We start from the raw sequence: 15923 nt of genomic DNA, 5'->3' as shown, positions 1-15923 counted from the left end.
AGAGTCATGTGACTAGACTAGGGGAAGGGCTTTTCTTACTGAAATCTCAGAAACTGCATTCATGGATAAAAATTATTTCCAGAGACAGAGGTGTTATCCAAATTAGGCAACAACCAGTTTCAACAATAGTTCATCCTGTTAGCCCTTCAAAAACTGAAATAATTAATGATCAAGGTATGCCAACACATCTTTAATAAGCCATATTATTTCAAAAAAAGATTTTAAAAACACAGCAAGTCACAATAATGTCAACAAGATAAGGGTTCTCAAACTTTGCAGTATCATGAATCACTAGAATTTCCAGTAGGTTTGACCTTGATATCACAAATTTAGGAATCTGCTCTAAATAGTACAGTTTAACTGAAGTAAAATTTAACTGCACTAAAATAGAAAATCTTAAGAAATTATTCTGGAAAGTAAGATTGACAAACAACCCTTCCAGAAACCAAATTCCCTTTGAGATGGATGCCATTTCTTGAGAATAAAAGATTATAACATTTTCTCCTTATTTTACCCAGAGAACTGAGACACAAATAAATTGGTTTCCCTCTAGCATGTAGGATGATGGTGGAAGTGAGTAGTGAGAGATGATTTTTTTTCCTTATTGAACTCCCCCTCCTTTTTATATTGATCCCTTTATGATCTTACACTGATAGCCAGGTTGGAAATACTTGTGATAGAGAGGCAGAATGCATATAAATAAACTTTGAAAACAATTACTATGCAAGCTACGATAATAAATTTTGCTTGAATAGTGGGATAAATATCTATGAAATATAATATTTTGAACAAACTAAAAGAAAAAAAAGAAATCTGAAGATTTTTGTAGCATAACAGGTGTGATCTAAGCTATGAAAAATCTTATCTTTGTCATGAATATACTAGGTTGCCAAAGGAAGTCACCCTCCCCCATCTGGCAAAGGGGGCTAAAAATATTTCCTACATTGTTAAAATCAGCCTGCTGAGATAGATGTAAGACGAACTTTGAATATTGAAGGGTTTAGTCTATCATTCACCTAATGCGAAGAGAGGACTCTTTGGAAAAGACCCTGATGTTGGGAAAGATTGAAGGCAAAAGGAGAAGGGGATGGCAGAGGATGAGATGGGTAGATAGCATCACTGAAGCAATGAGCATGAAACTGAACAAACTCCGGGAGGCAGTGAAGGACAGGAAGGCCTGGCGCAATATGGTTCATGGGGTCACAAAGAGTCGGACATGACTTAACGACTGAACAACAACAGTCTATCAAGTGTCACCTCAGCAAAACTGGGTTTGGACCATCTCTCTCCAATTGTATCTGCCCATCCCACAAGATCCAACAGGGCTGGCATGCTTTGTGTCCTTTCTATTAAACATTGTCATCTGATGGGACCCAGGAGGTGTACCTTCTCTGTCACTATGTTCCACAGGTTCTGGATGACCCTACCTATGCCTGCCTTTCTTAAGGTAAGGCACTGAAGACCTGGCTCTTCTCTCAGGCGCTGGTGAGCTTTTGTAAGTGGTTTATGGGGTTAGCTGACTACAGGGTTTATCAGTTATGGACAGATGAACTGCCTCTGCAGCCGTATGTTTCAATTGTTCTTTTGTTATGCTGTTGATGCTTTTAAGCTGCTTGTTAGCCACTCAGGGTTGCATGGCAAGGGGCTATCCATAGAAACTGAAGTAATAAAATAAAATAAAAAATACATCTGTGCATATAAGGAACATTAAATTGTAGGTTGTAGGACCCATTTGCTTGGGTCTTCAAGTCTACAGGCAGATACAAATTATGAATTCACTCCTGCAAATATCTGGTACTTCTTCTTCTTTTTTTTTTTTTCTGGGTATAAATAGCAATAATGCAGGTAATTCCAGTTCCAAAATAATTTATAGCATTTACCCTGCATGGCAACTGGACATCAACCTTGCTTTAGTAGCAACTAAAACATTTATTCAAAAGCACAAATATAAAGATAGTTGTTATCATTACTACTACTTCTCCAAATCTTGCTCTAAGGGTGTTGGTGAACTATAATTAGGGATGCTGGGATATTTTTACTACTGTCTGAAAACTGCATTTTCCTGCTGTGGACAAATGCCTCAGACAGGCATCAGGCTTAAGAACTTCTCATTTGACCTTTACAAAACAAGAAATGCTTTTAACTAGCTGGACAAGCTATTGTTTAATGATGCTAATTGTAATTGTCATCATCATTGTGCAATGTATAATACAGAATACCCATTTCAAGAAATGTTAGTGCTGCTGAATGATGGATATAATATACCATTATGCTAACTGCAACTCATAATCATTGTAGGCAATGGACAACTGTTATTCTTACTAATGAAAGCCATGTGTGGCTTCTTGCAGATAAATCCTCAGGACGTGAAACATCAAGGTATGGGAAGACATAAATATTTGCTAAGAGGAAGAGCAATTTTTACACATCTCTCATAGCAATCAGTCTTGGAGCTTGATAGATAATGGCATGGCATTTGAAGAGTATGTCCTTTCCGAACTGGGTGGCTTGGTACCACCTATCTGTACATGCTTAACTAATGTTAACATAAATATTAAATATTAACCTAAACTCTTATTATACAGGATCAGGCAAGAAATGACGACAATTGAGATGGTCATTGACTCTGAGAAACCAGCTGAGGCTCTTCATCCTTTGAAATTACTTGAACATTCAAGAATACATCTCACTGCATGCTATATGACTTCAGTAGAGATTGTATTTCTAAAATTTGTTTGCTGTGTTTCAAAATGCTTTCATCTAAATTTAATTAGATATCAGCTGTGAATATATTTGTTCCCTACTCCACTGAGGAGATATAGAGGGAATATATGCATTTTGCTCTTGTTTTCACAAAGACGCAGTAAATAATTGTATCACACTAGTGAAATGACATGATTTAATCCCCAACTCTATCCCAATGTAAGAAATGTGTAAGAAGTGGGTTTGAATAGTTAAAGCCATTCAGAAGCGATGTATGTGCATATATACGCAGATTCAGATTATATCAGGATCCCCTGAAAGTGATTTGTGCTGAGCCTTCAAGAGAAAAAGGTACTTCAAACAAGTGGTTTGAAGAGATACTTTGTTCACTGAATGGTTTTGCACCACTGAATGGTTGTTGCACCACTACAGGTGGGGTGGGGGTGGGGAACCTGTTATGCAAACTGCACATCCAATCAGCCTCAATAAATAGATGACAGTCTACATTCATCTTGGCTGCTGAACTTTGATCAGTGCTGGTCCTGCCATTTAGATTTTGGGTGGTCATGAAAGTAAAGACAAGGTGATGAGATTAGGTTAGTCCGAAAAAATCATGTTGATTTCCAGTAAGCCCTTCCTTGTTTTCAAGGGGCCTAGAGAGTGATTGTTTTATGATCTTCTCTAGAATTTTCCAAGATATCAGTTCCAGATTGATTCACCTGTAATTCCCTGGATCTCCATTTCCACCACCACCCCCTTTTTTTTTTTTTTTCAGGATGAGGAATTTGCCATGCTCCAGTCATCTGGCACTTCACCCATTAGACAGGACTTTTCAAAGATCAGGGTTTGGCCATGAGCAAGTTTCTTCAATAGAATAGAATGCAGTGCATCTTATATGGATAATTTGAAAGCATTCCCTGCCCATGTCTCTAATCAACATCAATTTGTGATCTTGCTTTTCATATCTATCAGGTCAAACACATAGCCTCTTGTTGACAAAGACTGAGCCAGAACAGGAACTGAATAATTTGTATTTAAAAATTGAAATGAAATATCTCAAGAAACTAAATCCAGGCTTGGGAACAATACTTGAATACCTAATGTCTTCCCTGCAATTATCTTCAAATCTTCAGGTTTTGTGCAAGTTCAATACCTGTATATTTTGTTTATTAACTCATCATTTGGATGTATATTTCCTTGAATAAAAAGTAATGCTTCCACCTCCATAACTTTAGTTTAAATAGGGATATTTTAATAAAGGAAATAGGAAAATAATCCTTGGAATGAGCTCTTTTGTTACCTGTATTTATTTGTCTGGATAATCACCACAATTCACTACATGCCAGTGATGGAGAAGCTTCTTAAAGCTGTCACAAAAGAACTCCACACTTTGCTTCCTTAACTGGGTCTTGACAGTTCTTTCCCTCTCTTCATTTGTGTCAAACAGATGCCAGCAAAGGTATTTCTTTAATTTTGGGAAAAGGTGAAAGTGGCACCAAGTCTGAACTGTATGGTGGAAGGATTAAGAAGGTGAAATCCAACCTCACAATTGCCTTCTGGGTGGCTTATGAGATGTGAGGTTGTCATGTTATAGCAACATTTCCTTCTAGTGCTTCTGAACTCCGCTTAATCATTGTTTCAAAGTTTGGTGTATTGTAGTGAACCACTGATTTGCTAGTGGGGCCAGGTTCAAAGAAATCCATGCATTCCAAAAAACTAACCAGGCTTCCTTCATTTCTGGGTCATAACAATGAGCCCATGTTTTGTTGGCTGTTGCAATGCTGTGAAGGAATTCCTCACCTTCATCCTTGTAGCATGGCAACAATTGCTGACAAATTTCAATATTTGAAGCTTTCATCTCTGACATCAACATGCAAGGACCACATCTTGCACAAAAGTTCCAATGCTGAAGAACATCAATAATGTGAACCACATGTTCCTGTGAAATACCAGGCTTGACAGCAGTTTCCCTTTGATTGAACCGCCCATTGTCCTTGATCAAATTAACCATCTTTCTCATGTGAAACCCGTCACTTGCTGTCCCAGGTCATCCATTTTATTCTTGATCACATAAATCAGCTTTTCCAAATTCACCACATTTATATTTTTTGGCCCAATCACAGACAGTACTCATGACATTACTTTTCAATCAACCCTTGAACAATAGTACCTATTAAAAATGTGAATGTGTATAGTTATAATGGATTGAGTAATCTGTGATGAACTTATTTGCTATCCAAGTTCTTTTGTGATTATTCTAAGCAGAATTATAACAGATTTTGCTTGTCCCTCCATGTTTGTAAGAAGAGCATGGTTGATTCTTCATGTTCATTCTTCACAGATGATAACTGTATAGGATGTATATTTCTGAGTAGTTTGTATTGTGTTTCCTTCCACATTACCTTTGATGAATTATATCTCTTCAATGCCATTGAATACTATCTCCTATATATTGACCTGGGGAGCATTTTTTTCTACATCCCCCTTTTGACCATTCTGTGGACTACCAACATCCATAGGTGCTTATTTTCTAAACTTTGAATTCCTTCTTCCATCATCTGCAAGTATATCCTCAGCTTTACACAGAGATACCACAGCTGTCCAGTCACTCCTTGATAATTCAGCAATATGTACCTAGATAGCCAACAAAAGAATGTTCAAATAATACTTTTCAAATATGCACATAGAGGACAAAATGGAAGAAGGTGACTGGTTTAATAAAGGGGTGGGCATTCTATGGGAACCAAGCTGTATGGGGACCCTGAATCCTTTCCATGCCCCTGGGCTCCTATTGATTCTGACTGCTGAAAAAATGTGGCATAGTTTCCTGCCATACTAAAGCAGGGAATAATAATAGAAATTGTTGTTTAAGCTCTAAAATAGGATTACCGTAGTTGTATAAACAAAGGGAAAGCTAACTCTTCACTTTAACAAGCTATTAAAATTCCAGTCTCTGTCAACTTTTTATCATTAACCTGCCCCTGTGGCCCTCAGATTCCCTAAGGGGCCAGAAAACAAATATTAAAGGCAGACTACAGCCAGAAAAATATTATCCACCCCAAGAGGAAAATTTTTACTTGGAGCATTCTTCCAGAAGATTTGTCACTGTAAATAAAAAAGAAAAAGAAAGTCTCAAAACCTTTATTTTTGTTATCTTCATTCTAATACTAAAATCCTTCTAAGTGGCTTAAAACAACAAGATAAAACACATTTAAAATGATTAAACAAGTTCCAAAATGAAAATTTAGGAAACAGCATAGGACATTTCTAGAGTTTTTCTTAGCATTTTCTTAATGCAGGTGCTTATTTAATTGCAGCTCAATTTTGAATTGTAGCTTTATTGTAATTGTATAATTATTTCTTCTGCTTCAGAAGAAGGAAAAGACAAAAACAAAACAAAGCAAAACTTGAAAAGCCTTGAAATTTAGTAGATCCATTGCATGAGATGGCTCTATCTCCTGAAAAGCATGTTAACTATCTCGATGGAGTCCTACCTGTCGACACGACTGCTACTTCTTCCCCTGTCTAAACTGATGGCAGGTGAATCTGCAAATCCAATATGAAAGTCCTTCAAGCTTATGTATTTGTTGACAATAGTAAATATAACTAACCTTTTGCCCATCACAGAATGGCCCTACAGGCGTTATAGGTTAAGAGTGATTAAATTCATCTATGCATGCATAATAAGCCATGCTTTGCATAAATGATAATAAATAATTGCTGCATATAAATAATTCATCATTTATTTTTCCAGGAGAAATAGAAATGCTTTGACATGGCTGAAACAAAGGATAAAAGTAAGATGCACTGAACAGGTTAAATTATAATATAAAATCAAGAGAGAAGGCGACAACCCAGACGGTTGAAGCTCTCATATATAGTCTGTATTTCTTTTTTATATCTTTTTTGATAGCATATTATACTGCCAACTTGTCCTTAAGCATTGTGCAATACATATTGAGTACAATACTATAAAAATAATGTACGAAATAAATCCCATATATCTGTTGTGAAACAGGAGAAAGTGACATGCAGGTATATTATCTACATAATGTTTTGTTTCAGGATAAACCTCAGGCATGCATTATGTGAGTCCAAGCGAAAAGTGTGGGAGTTGCACAAGGCACAATATAGCTTTTGGGCAGTTCCCATTGATTTAACCAAAGTTCACTCACAAGGACTTCCTGGTGGATTTTGTCCATCATCTTTCTCACATTAAAGTTAGTTGCAGAAACCTGCACCGATGCTAGAGATCCTCACTCGGTGTAAAAGCCATTAAATAAATGATGGTTAAGTGCTTGCATATCAAAGTTATCATGACAGGTTGATGTTGATGATCATAATGATGATGAGCAATCCTGTAGTAAGAACTTTAAATCGAATATAAATCTGTCTGTTTGCCACAAAACTCAACAATTCACAGAATCCATGAATCATATCTTATTACAGATGTTTGTAAAAGCACACCTAAATATATATTGCCACATATATGAATATAATTAACTGTTAAGTTTATGTCTAGAGAAGGCCTATACAGTTACCAAAATCTTTTCATCTATTCCTCATTATCTGGTGGGGTATCATTGGATATCCTACTTTTCCAGGTCAGCTGTGGGAGGAGTTAACACAGTTGAGATGGTGACTTCAGCCAAGTGATTGGAAAGGGTCGTGCATGGTCGTGACTGCCATTTTGACTTTTCTGGCCCCTCAACACCCCTGGATGTAGTGGTGATGTGGACATATTCCTTGGTGCATACAATGGGCCTCATGATTGAGGTCAGTGACAAACTTTATCTGTGACATTTCCAGCCCCAGAACATAATCCATCATCCCATTTATCCCAGTTCTGTGGGTGGTTGAAGACCTTATTAAATAAGGATTTGGCTCTTTTTATTGCTGGTAGATTTGCTCATTTTACCTCTTTGTGTTGTTAACATTGCTGCTATTTTCAGATTTTACTATGTTTCAAATGTGCTTTAGTCATCTTTTTTATTTTTTAATACCTTTATAAGCCACTGAGTGATCTGTTATTGGAAAGGAAAATCAAAAGTTCCTTTAATAAAGTTATATAGTGTTATATCACATGATAAAAAAAGTAGAAACATTATATCAGGCCACAAAGAATTTTTCTCAGGGGCGCCAATACTTTGACAGCAGCAGAATATAGCCTTAGCATTCTGGTTCAGTAGAAAATTTGTGCCTGTAACTTAACCATCCATTATCTTCTCCAATGATCTCCTTTCAATTACCAGATTCAGCTGAAGAAACCAGTGCAGTTTGAATGACACAATCAGAATCTTTTGCAGCGAGGTTTTTTTTTTAACCCCAATTTTGGTGTGACATAATATTTTTGTTGGCAGGGGTCTCTGGGCTCAACATACATCATCACTAACTTATTAGGACTTGAAGCAATTAGCTGAAACAAACAGAAGAGACAAGATCTGCATTGAGCCATAGAAATTAGGGGAATATATAGCCCATGGCACTCCATTATTTGAGAGCTTCATCAAAGCTCAGGCATTGGACTGGGTTTAAAGAAAGGTGCACATTGTTTTCACACAACATCTATGCATTGCTCCATTATTTTCCAACTGATTCAGGTTACAGGAAAAAAAATTGTGTCGGCATAATGAGGCAGCCGAAAGAACTTTTCAGTTTTCGTCTCAGGGCTGTATGAAGTGCATTGCATGAATGGCTAAGGATTAAAAATCCAATTAGATCTTCCCTTGACAAGGGAAGTCAGATGGAGAAGACACACTGAAAGCCCTGTGCAATTAATAAAAGTGAATATGCCATCAAGCACTGTAGATAAAAAAAGAAACAAAGGTTGTGGATCCTCACAGTATACTGATTTGGTTTGTGCTCTGGGACAAAACTTTTTTGAGACTTAATAATAAGGTCTCTTGTCACCTGGGGCTGACAATCAGTTGTGGAAGGGATTAACCTCCCTGTCTTTACTTGAGATCTAGAAGATACTTGGCCATTAATCCAGGATAGTTTTGAGGGGCAAGAAGGGGTAGGCTAGGACTTGGCTGCGGTTTCAAATCCAGTGCAAATTGCTTGGCCACAAAGTCTGGTGGGCTTTAAATAACTATCTGCTCAAGCATTTCTTACATATATTTCAGGATATATCTGTGGTAGGAGCTTTTAGGCATCTGGTTACAGCCTTATATTTTCTGTGTGTTTTGTTGAGACATAGTGCAGTCTTATAACTCAATTAACAGTTGTCCCTGGCTCTCTCTCAAAATAATCTGCTCCCTTTTTGCCTTTCTTAACATCTGGACCCAGTTGTCAGGGCTGCAAGACCTTCCATGAGCTTGGGAAGAAAGATTTGAGAAACGCAGCATTGAAAGGGGCCATTCAGGCCATCAACTCAGTGCAGGGCTTAACTTAAAGCAGCCCCAAGAAATGGAAGTCCAGTCTCCATTTGAACATGCCCAAGGAAAGAGGAACTCATTCACCAATCAGTTCCAAAGTTGGACTGCTTTTACTGTTAGGTAGATTGTTTTTAAAATGTAGTTTCAATCCATAATTCTATGTCCTTCGCTCAGGATGATAGAAAACAGGTCTTGATGTTCTGTTGTGTGACATTTTTTCCAGGTACTTGAAAAGTGCTCAGTTGTCTTTTCTCAAGACATAGGCGGTTCCCTCAAATTCTCTTTGTAGGACTTAGTTTCCAGTCTCTCATTATCCTTATCCTTATCCCTATACCTCTGTCTGTTCCAAATTCTCAGAATCTTTTTTTTTTTTTTAAATCTAGTGCCCAAAACAGAACATAACACTTCAGTTGGATCTGGCCAACTAAACAGTTGGCATAGTGGAGCTATTATTCCCATGATTTGGGAACTCTGCTTATGTTGCTGCAGCATAAAACTGCATTTGCTTTTTTAGCAATTAAATTACCCTGGTGATTCATGTTCATGTTGCAGTTATATTTGCAAATCCTTTTCACACACACTATTGTCAAGCCAGCTAGTCCCATCTTATAACAATGCATTTTACTTTTTTTTCCTAAATGAAGAACTTGGCATTTCTCCCTGTAAAATTTCATTCTGTGGTTTTCAGTCTAATTACTGTATTGCAGTAATTCTGAATGAGTTTCTATCTTCTGGATTATTAGCAGTTCCATCCAGTTTTCTGGCAAATTTAATCAGCATTTCCTTTACCACTTCATCCAAGTTATTAATGAAAATGTTGAAGAGTAGCAGATTCAGGACCAAACCTTTATGACACCTCCCTTGATACTTCACACCATTGGTGATCACACCTTGAGTACAGTTTGAAATAAGATCTCTTTTTCTATTCCCCTAAGTCTCACAGGACTGCAGCCTTATACAGGTAATTAAGTCTCAACTCACTCACTGAAAGTAATCAGACGGTTTAATTTTAACTAAACTCTGTCCACATGTTCAGGAGTATTAGGATACAAAAATGGCACTGTGCATAGACAAATCTTTGAAAATATGTAATGGGACTAAAGTTAATCAGGACTTAACATACATCCCATGGATTCCAATGGATCTTGTCCAACTTTGTATGTTACACGGTACATTTCATGCAAATGAAAGGTGACAGGTGGGAGCAGGATCCGTTGTAATCATATAATTTTGACATGGTGAGTATGATCTGTAATTATCAACAAGAAGCAACTAAGGCCACATATGGTAGATATTATAACATTTCAGCTGCAAACGTTTCTGTAATTCCTGCCATTAAGAGAAAAGGAAGGAAATACAAGCTTGCTCACATATGTTTGGTCTCCTGGGTCTTAGGTCTAGTTCAGAAAAAACCCCAACCAATGGCCTGTGCCCTGAAGTGTACCATTTCAAACTGCAAGTGGGGAACTGCATGGTCAAATGCTTGCTAAGAAAGAAATTTCCTACACAAATAAATGATGACACAAGGGAAAAAAAATAGGCTGCAACTCTTCTTTGTGACATCCAGTTTTCTATGTTTGGGGACCATTTTTTCAAAATGTGGAGAAACTATCAGATACGGGGCTCCTCCTTCCTCTCCATGTGGTGTGAATGGCTGAGACGTTCTAGGAGTACTTCGCCTATTTGGGGTGGGTTCGACAGAATAAAAACAGTTTTAACTTCAGAACTTCCACTGTCTACTATTCAAAAATGTCAATAATATAGCCCAGAGAGGTACCACAGAGAAAGAATAATAACAAAATCATCATAAGAAAATAGAGAATAGAAATGCAAAACACCTGCGCGCACACACCAAGCAGTTTCTAATGGAAGCTTAAACCATTACAGAGAGAGAAAAAACAAATATACAATGTAGCATAAGATAGGAAAAAACCTGGAAACATAACATTTTGCTTAGTACAACAGGAGGACCTTCTATTAACAGCAGCCTTCTCTGATAGTTCTCTCAGTTTGAAGAGGGAGGGGACTTTAAAAAAAAACAACCAACCCTCATTTTACTGTTTTACCTGTTCTTTGTTTAACTTTGAGCCATCCTAAAATTATTTTAAATGGACCTGGTATGAGTCAGTAGCCTGTCCTTTTAACTTTATTAAATTTATAACAGAGCTATTCTAAGCATGTCTTCTTAAAAGCCGTCCAATGGAGTTCAGTGGACCTCGCTGCCAAGTATATGGGTGGAACACAAACACGCAGCCTTAATTAGTATGTTAAGAAATAGCCGAATTAACCCTGTGTTAATGATCTGGGTCTTTGTAAGCTAAATAGCTTTTAGTCCAATTACTTGCAGGGAAATAAACTGAAGGGCATGCTTAATTCTTGTGTCAGGACTTAAAAGTGCTTAATGTTGGATTCTTTTCACAATCTGGGAAAATATATATCCATAGTCTGAAGTACGTTTGACTCCTTAAGTCTAAGTGCTAGCTGTGTTCAGTCTGTTTAAATTTCCTGGGATGGTCCTGAGAGAGAAGAAAAGAGCTTTTGCCTCATCCCATATGTATTATTACCAATAGATCATGCCATGTCCTCATTTGGCCTACAGCCAATATAATTATTTTCCTTCCCACTGTCAGATCCTTGGTTAATGTTAGAGGCATGTTGAGTTGGTAGCTTTTACAAATCTTCACATTCAATTTAGTCAACACACTTCTAAAAAGAAGAGTATGTGAGAGTATAGATGCTGGTCACGCAAGATGAATCTGCTCCCTTACCCCAAGGGCGCAGCTGCTCAATGTTAATACCAGACTGCATTCACTTTGACCATTTTTACCATGCTCATCTTTATCAAGTTGCAGACTCTACTTTTCAAGATGAGATGATGAAATTGCTAACTTTCCTTTTGCTTGCTTGGCTCTGGTTCCTTAAAGCAGTTTGACATATATACATGAAAGTTTTGCCATTTTTGACCTCCATATTAAAAAAGAATTTAAAAATGAGCCCCCCCCCCACTTAATTTCTGCTGGTCAGGTTGCACTTAATTCTATAACTGTCATTATTTTCATCATGACAATAAGTTTATAAGTTAGATCATAATTCCCAGGTTCATGCACAGATCTCATGTGGTAAGAAGGATTATTTTTACAAGGAAAATTTGAATTATTTTTTACAGCTTTCCGTGACTCTGAGATGAAGTCCTAGTGACTTGAATTACATTGGGAATACTTGCTTAGTATATTTTTTGTTGTTAAAGGGTTGAAATATACATTCTGTTTATTCAGTCACAGGTTTGATTATTATACTAACTCAAATTCTCTTACTACTCTAATGCATATTTGTGTAAACTTTATTTGATATACACACATTTGTATGCAATATCCTGAGTAACAAACTGGTGGTGAGGTTCATTTCTCCTTGTTGGTGCCACTGGAAATTGCCCTCTCGCAAGTGTGGCACAGAGCTGAACACAGACCAACCGACATCAGGCTTGTGTGACAAGTCGGTCAGTAAAATTCTGTCACAACTAATGGATCAACAGCCATATACAATATTGAACGATGCTAGGTGTCCCCTGAAGGTGACACTCATTGGCCTCGCCTGACCACCGTGAGACAAGTGGGCAAAGGCTACTGGTTCAAGGGTGGAACCAGCTAAAGAAGTTAGCTCAAACATCACGATTATGCATTGCCACACTGAACATTGGCACCTTGACTGGATGCAGCCATGAGCTTGTGGATGTGCTAAAGCAACACAAGGTGGATATCACGTGCATTCAAGAGACGGGTTGGAATAGCCAAAAGTCTCATGACATTGGTGAAGGATACAAACTAATCTACCACAATGTGACCAACAACAAATGAGTGGCTATCACAGTAGGCACTGATCTGCACAGCCATGTTGCTAAGGTCCATCAGTACTCCAGTCACCTCATATCAACTGTCATCGACACTGCTGCCCATCGAGTACACATTTTCTTGGCCTATGCCTCACACACTGGGTGTGATGAAGAAGATGAAGAACAGTTTTGAATGGAACTACAAGCTTGTGTATCTACATCCCTGCAAGAAGACTTGCTGCTTCTCTGTGGTGACCTAAATGGACATGTTGAACATGTGCAGGAAGGCTACAATTGTCACAGCAGAAATGGATACGGTACATGAAATACTGATGGACAGCGAGTCATGGACTTTTCCAAAACAAATGATCTCATCCTTACCAGCATGTTTTTCAAAAAGTGCATCAGTCATTTGGTCACCTATGCCAGCAGCGACCACAAAACCAGACTGATTTTGTCCTTGTGCAACAATGTGACTTCCCCACTATTATGGACTTAAAGGTCATTCCATCTGATTGCCTCACCCTGCAACATAAGATGCTTGTTGCTGATGTGAAGATCAGCAAACAATGGGTCCAGAGGTAAGCAAGTGGTGGAAGCTATGGGACAAGGCAGCCATCATTAACTGCATCACATTTCCTCCAGTGACCACAGGCTCGATTGACACCACATGGACTGCACTCCTCAAGTCCATTACTACTGCTGTGAAACTAACCTTGGGCGCTATGAGACCAGATCATCATCAAATCAACAAGCAGGTATGGCTCTGGATGGAGCAAGTGCAGCAGAAGGTACAGGAAAAGAAGGTGGCTTACAAGAACTCATATGTGCAGAAGACCAACAAAAGCTAGCAAAAGTACATCACTGTAAGAAGGATGGCAAAGAAAGCTGTCACAGAGGCCAAAGCCAATCACTACCAGGACTTATATGAACAACTGGACACAAAGGAAGGTGAGAAAAACATGTATCGATTAGCCAAAATGAGCATCAAGGTGGCAAAAGACATTGAATGTGTGTTAAGGATAAAAATAGATGGCAACTGCAGGACAGGCTTAAAATCTTGAAATGCTGGCAGCAGCATTTTGACAAAATCTCTAATGTTGTATTTCTACAACTGCCAATTCCTCATGGCTCAGCTAACACTAGCCCAGTCCTTACACCTGAAAAGGTTACCAAAGCTATCAGCAGCATGAAGAATTCAAAAGCACCTGGCCTGGACAATCTACCAGTGGATGTCTGGAAGTTGAAAGAACTTCACGGCACAGCACCTGATTGGCTGACAAATGTCCTCAGTGCCATTGTGGACTCTGGCCACATGCCTGTTGACTGGGCCATGAGTATCACAGTTCCCCTTTTTAAGAACAAAGATGATCTAGCAGATTGTTCCAACTACTGACCAATCCGCCTCCTGTCGCACACAATGAAAATTTTTGAGCGGATCCTCAACCAGCGCCTCTGTGACATCATTGAAATCAGTATCTGTTTTGTCAAAGGCTTGAGTACCACTGATGCCATTTTGGAAACTTTGGGGCACACAACTGCATGTGCAGAGATAAGTTCAGGAAGTGCAAAATGGTAGTGTTCACATATAGTTCAAACTGAACAGATTTCTGACTCATCCCTTGTAAGATGTCTTTCCGCAGTCTAAAATAGCATAGGAATCTCATGTGACTTCTCTGAATGTATTTTGTGGGTACAGTGGCTATTTGGCTTTGACCAAAATAATAATGGATAAGATGCTTCTTAAAGATAACTATTCATATTGCATATGTGTTAGATCAGCTTTCCCTACCTGATGTTTTCTGGACATATTGGATAACAGATTTCAAGCTGATTGAAACCCATTGGGATTATAGTCTAACACATCTGGAGGGCACCAGCTTGGAGAACACTGTATTTGTTCAGTCTATATTATTTGTATTACTATGCCTCCTCAATCTTATGCAGAGCTTAAGAAAGGCAGTCATTGTTACTGTAAGGTTTCCTGGGGGTAACATTGGCAAATAAATAAAAACTCTGCAAAACTTTACACAAATTATCCATCCAATTATTATCTTATCCTTTTCCTGTGACAGGGATGCAGTAGTCATTCCATGATACCTTCAGAACAATCCTCTGAAATATCATAGGCTGAGAAATAAAAATCCACTGGACCCAAATACCTCTCTGACTGGGATGGTGGGAAAGGGACTTGAACCCAAGTCTCTGAAACTGAAGTCTAGCATCCAACCTTTTGCAGCATGGAAAGGTCTGGATTACTTTAAAAGCAAAAGATGCAATTTATACTTCAAAGATCCTTCCATTCCTACCTGATTTAGTTCCTGGATTTTGGCATTCCAAAGTACATGGTGTTGTTTCTTGTGTGTCTGTGTGTATTTACTATTTAATTCAGATCTCCCCAACCTGGTGTCCTTCAGATGTCTTGCAGTATAACATCTTTTATCCCTAGCCATTAATCATGTTGTTGCCTAAGTTTTTAAGCAGATAGTTACACAATAATTGCTTTCTAACCAATGTTGAAATGATCCATGCCTTTATTTGGAACTCAATGTTCCTGCTTCTCCTTTGCCACAATATTCTTTTCATGGTATCCTTCCGGTATTAAAGTTTTTTTTTTTTTTTAAGAGTCACTAAAGTGATTTATAGGAGTCTTAGCCATTTCATGTGAATGCACTAAGGAATGTGAGGATTTTCTCAATTTTTTTTTTTTCCCACAAGAAGCTTCAGTTTGCTTATTGTTTCCCCGTGGTATCTGGTTTCAAGACATGATGTGCTGAATTACCTTTAATATCACTTCAGCAGATACAGTGCATTAGCTGAGACAATTAGGCACAATTCTTTTATATATGATGTGCCGCTTTCATTGCTCTGTTGTCTATAGCTTGTCTGAGTGTCAAATTAAAGGCAATTGGAGAGGTTGGCCCATAACTTGAGAGAGAGCTCTTAAGGGAAAAGAAGCCTCTACATCTCTTTCAGGGAATAAAAGGTAGAGAGGCAGCTGTTGCATATGTTTA

This window comes from Python bivittatus, unplaced genomic scaffold, assembly GCF_059951505.1.
Source record: "Python bivittatus isolate LINGU-HERP-01145 unplaced genomic scaffold, Pbiv_v1 ctg000960_np1212, whole genome shotgun sequence".
Taxonomy (NCBI): Eukaryota; Metazoa; Chordata; class Lepidosauria; order Squamata; family Pythonidae; genus Python; species Python bivittatus.
Note: the sequence above shows the minus strand (reverse complement) of the source record.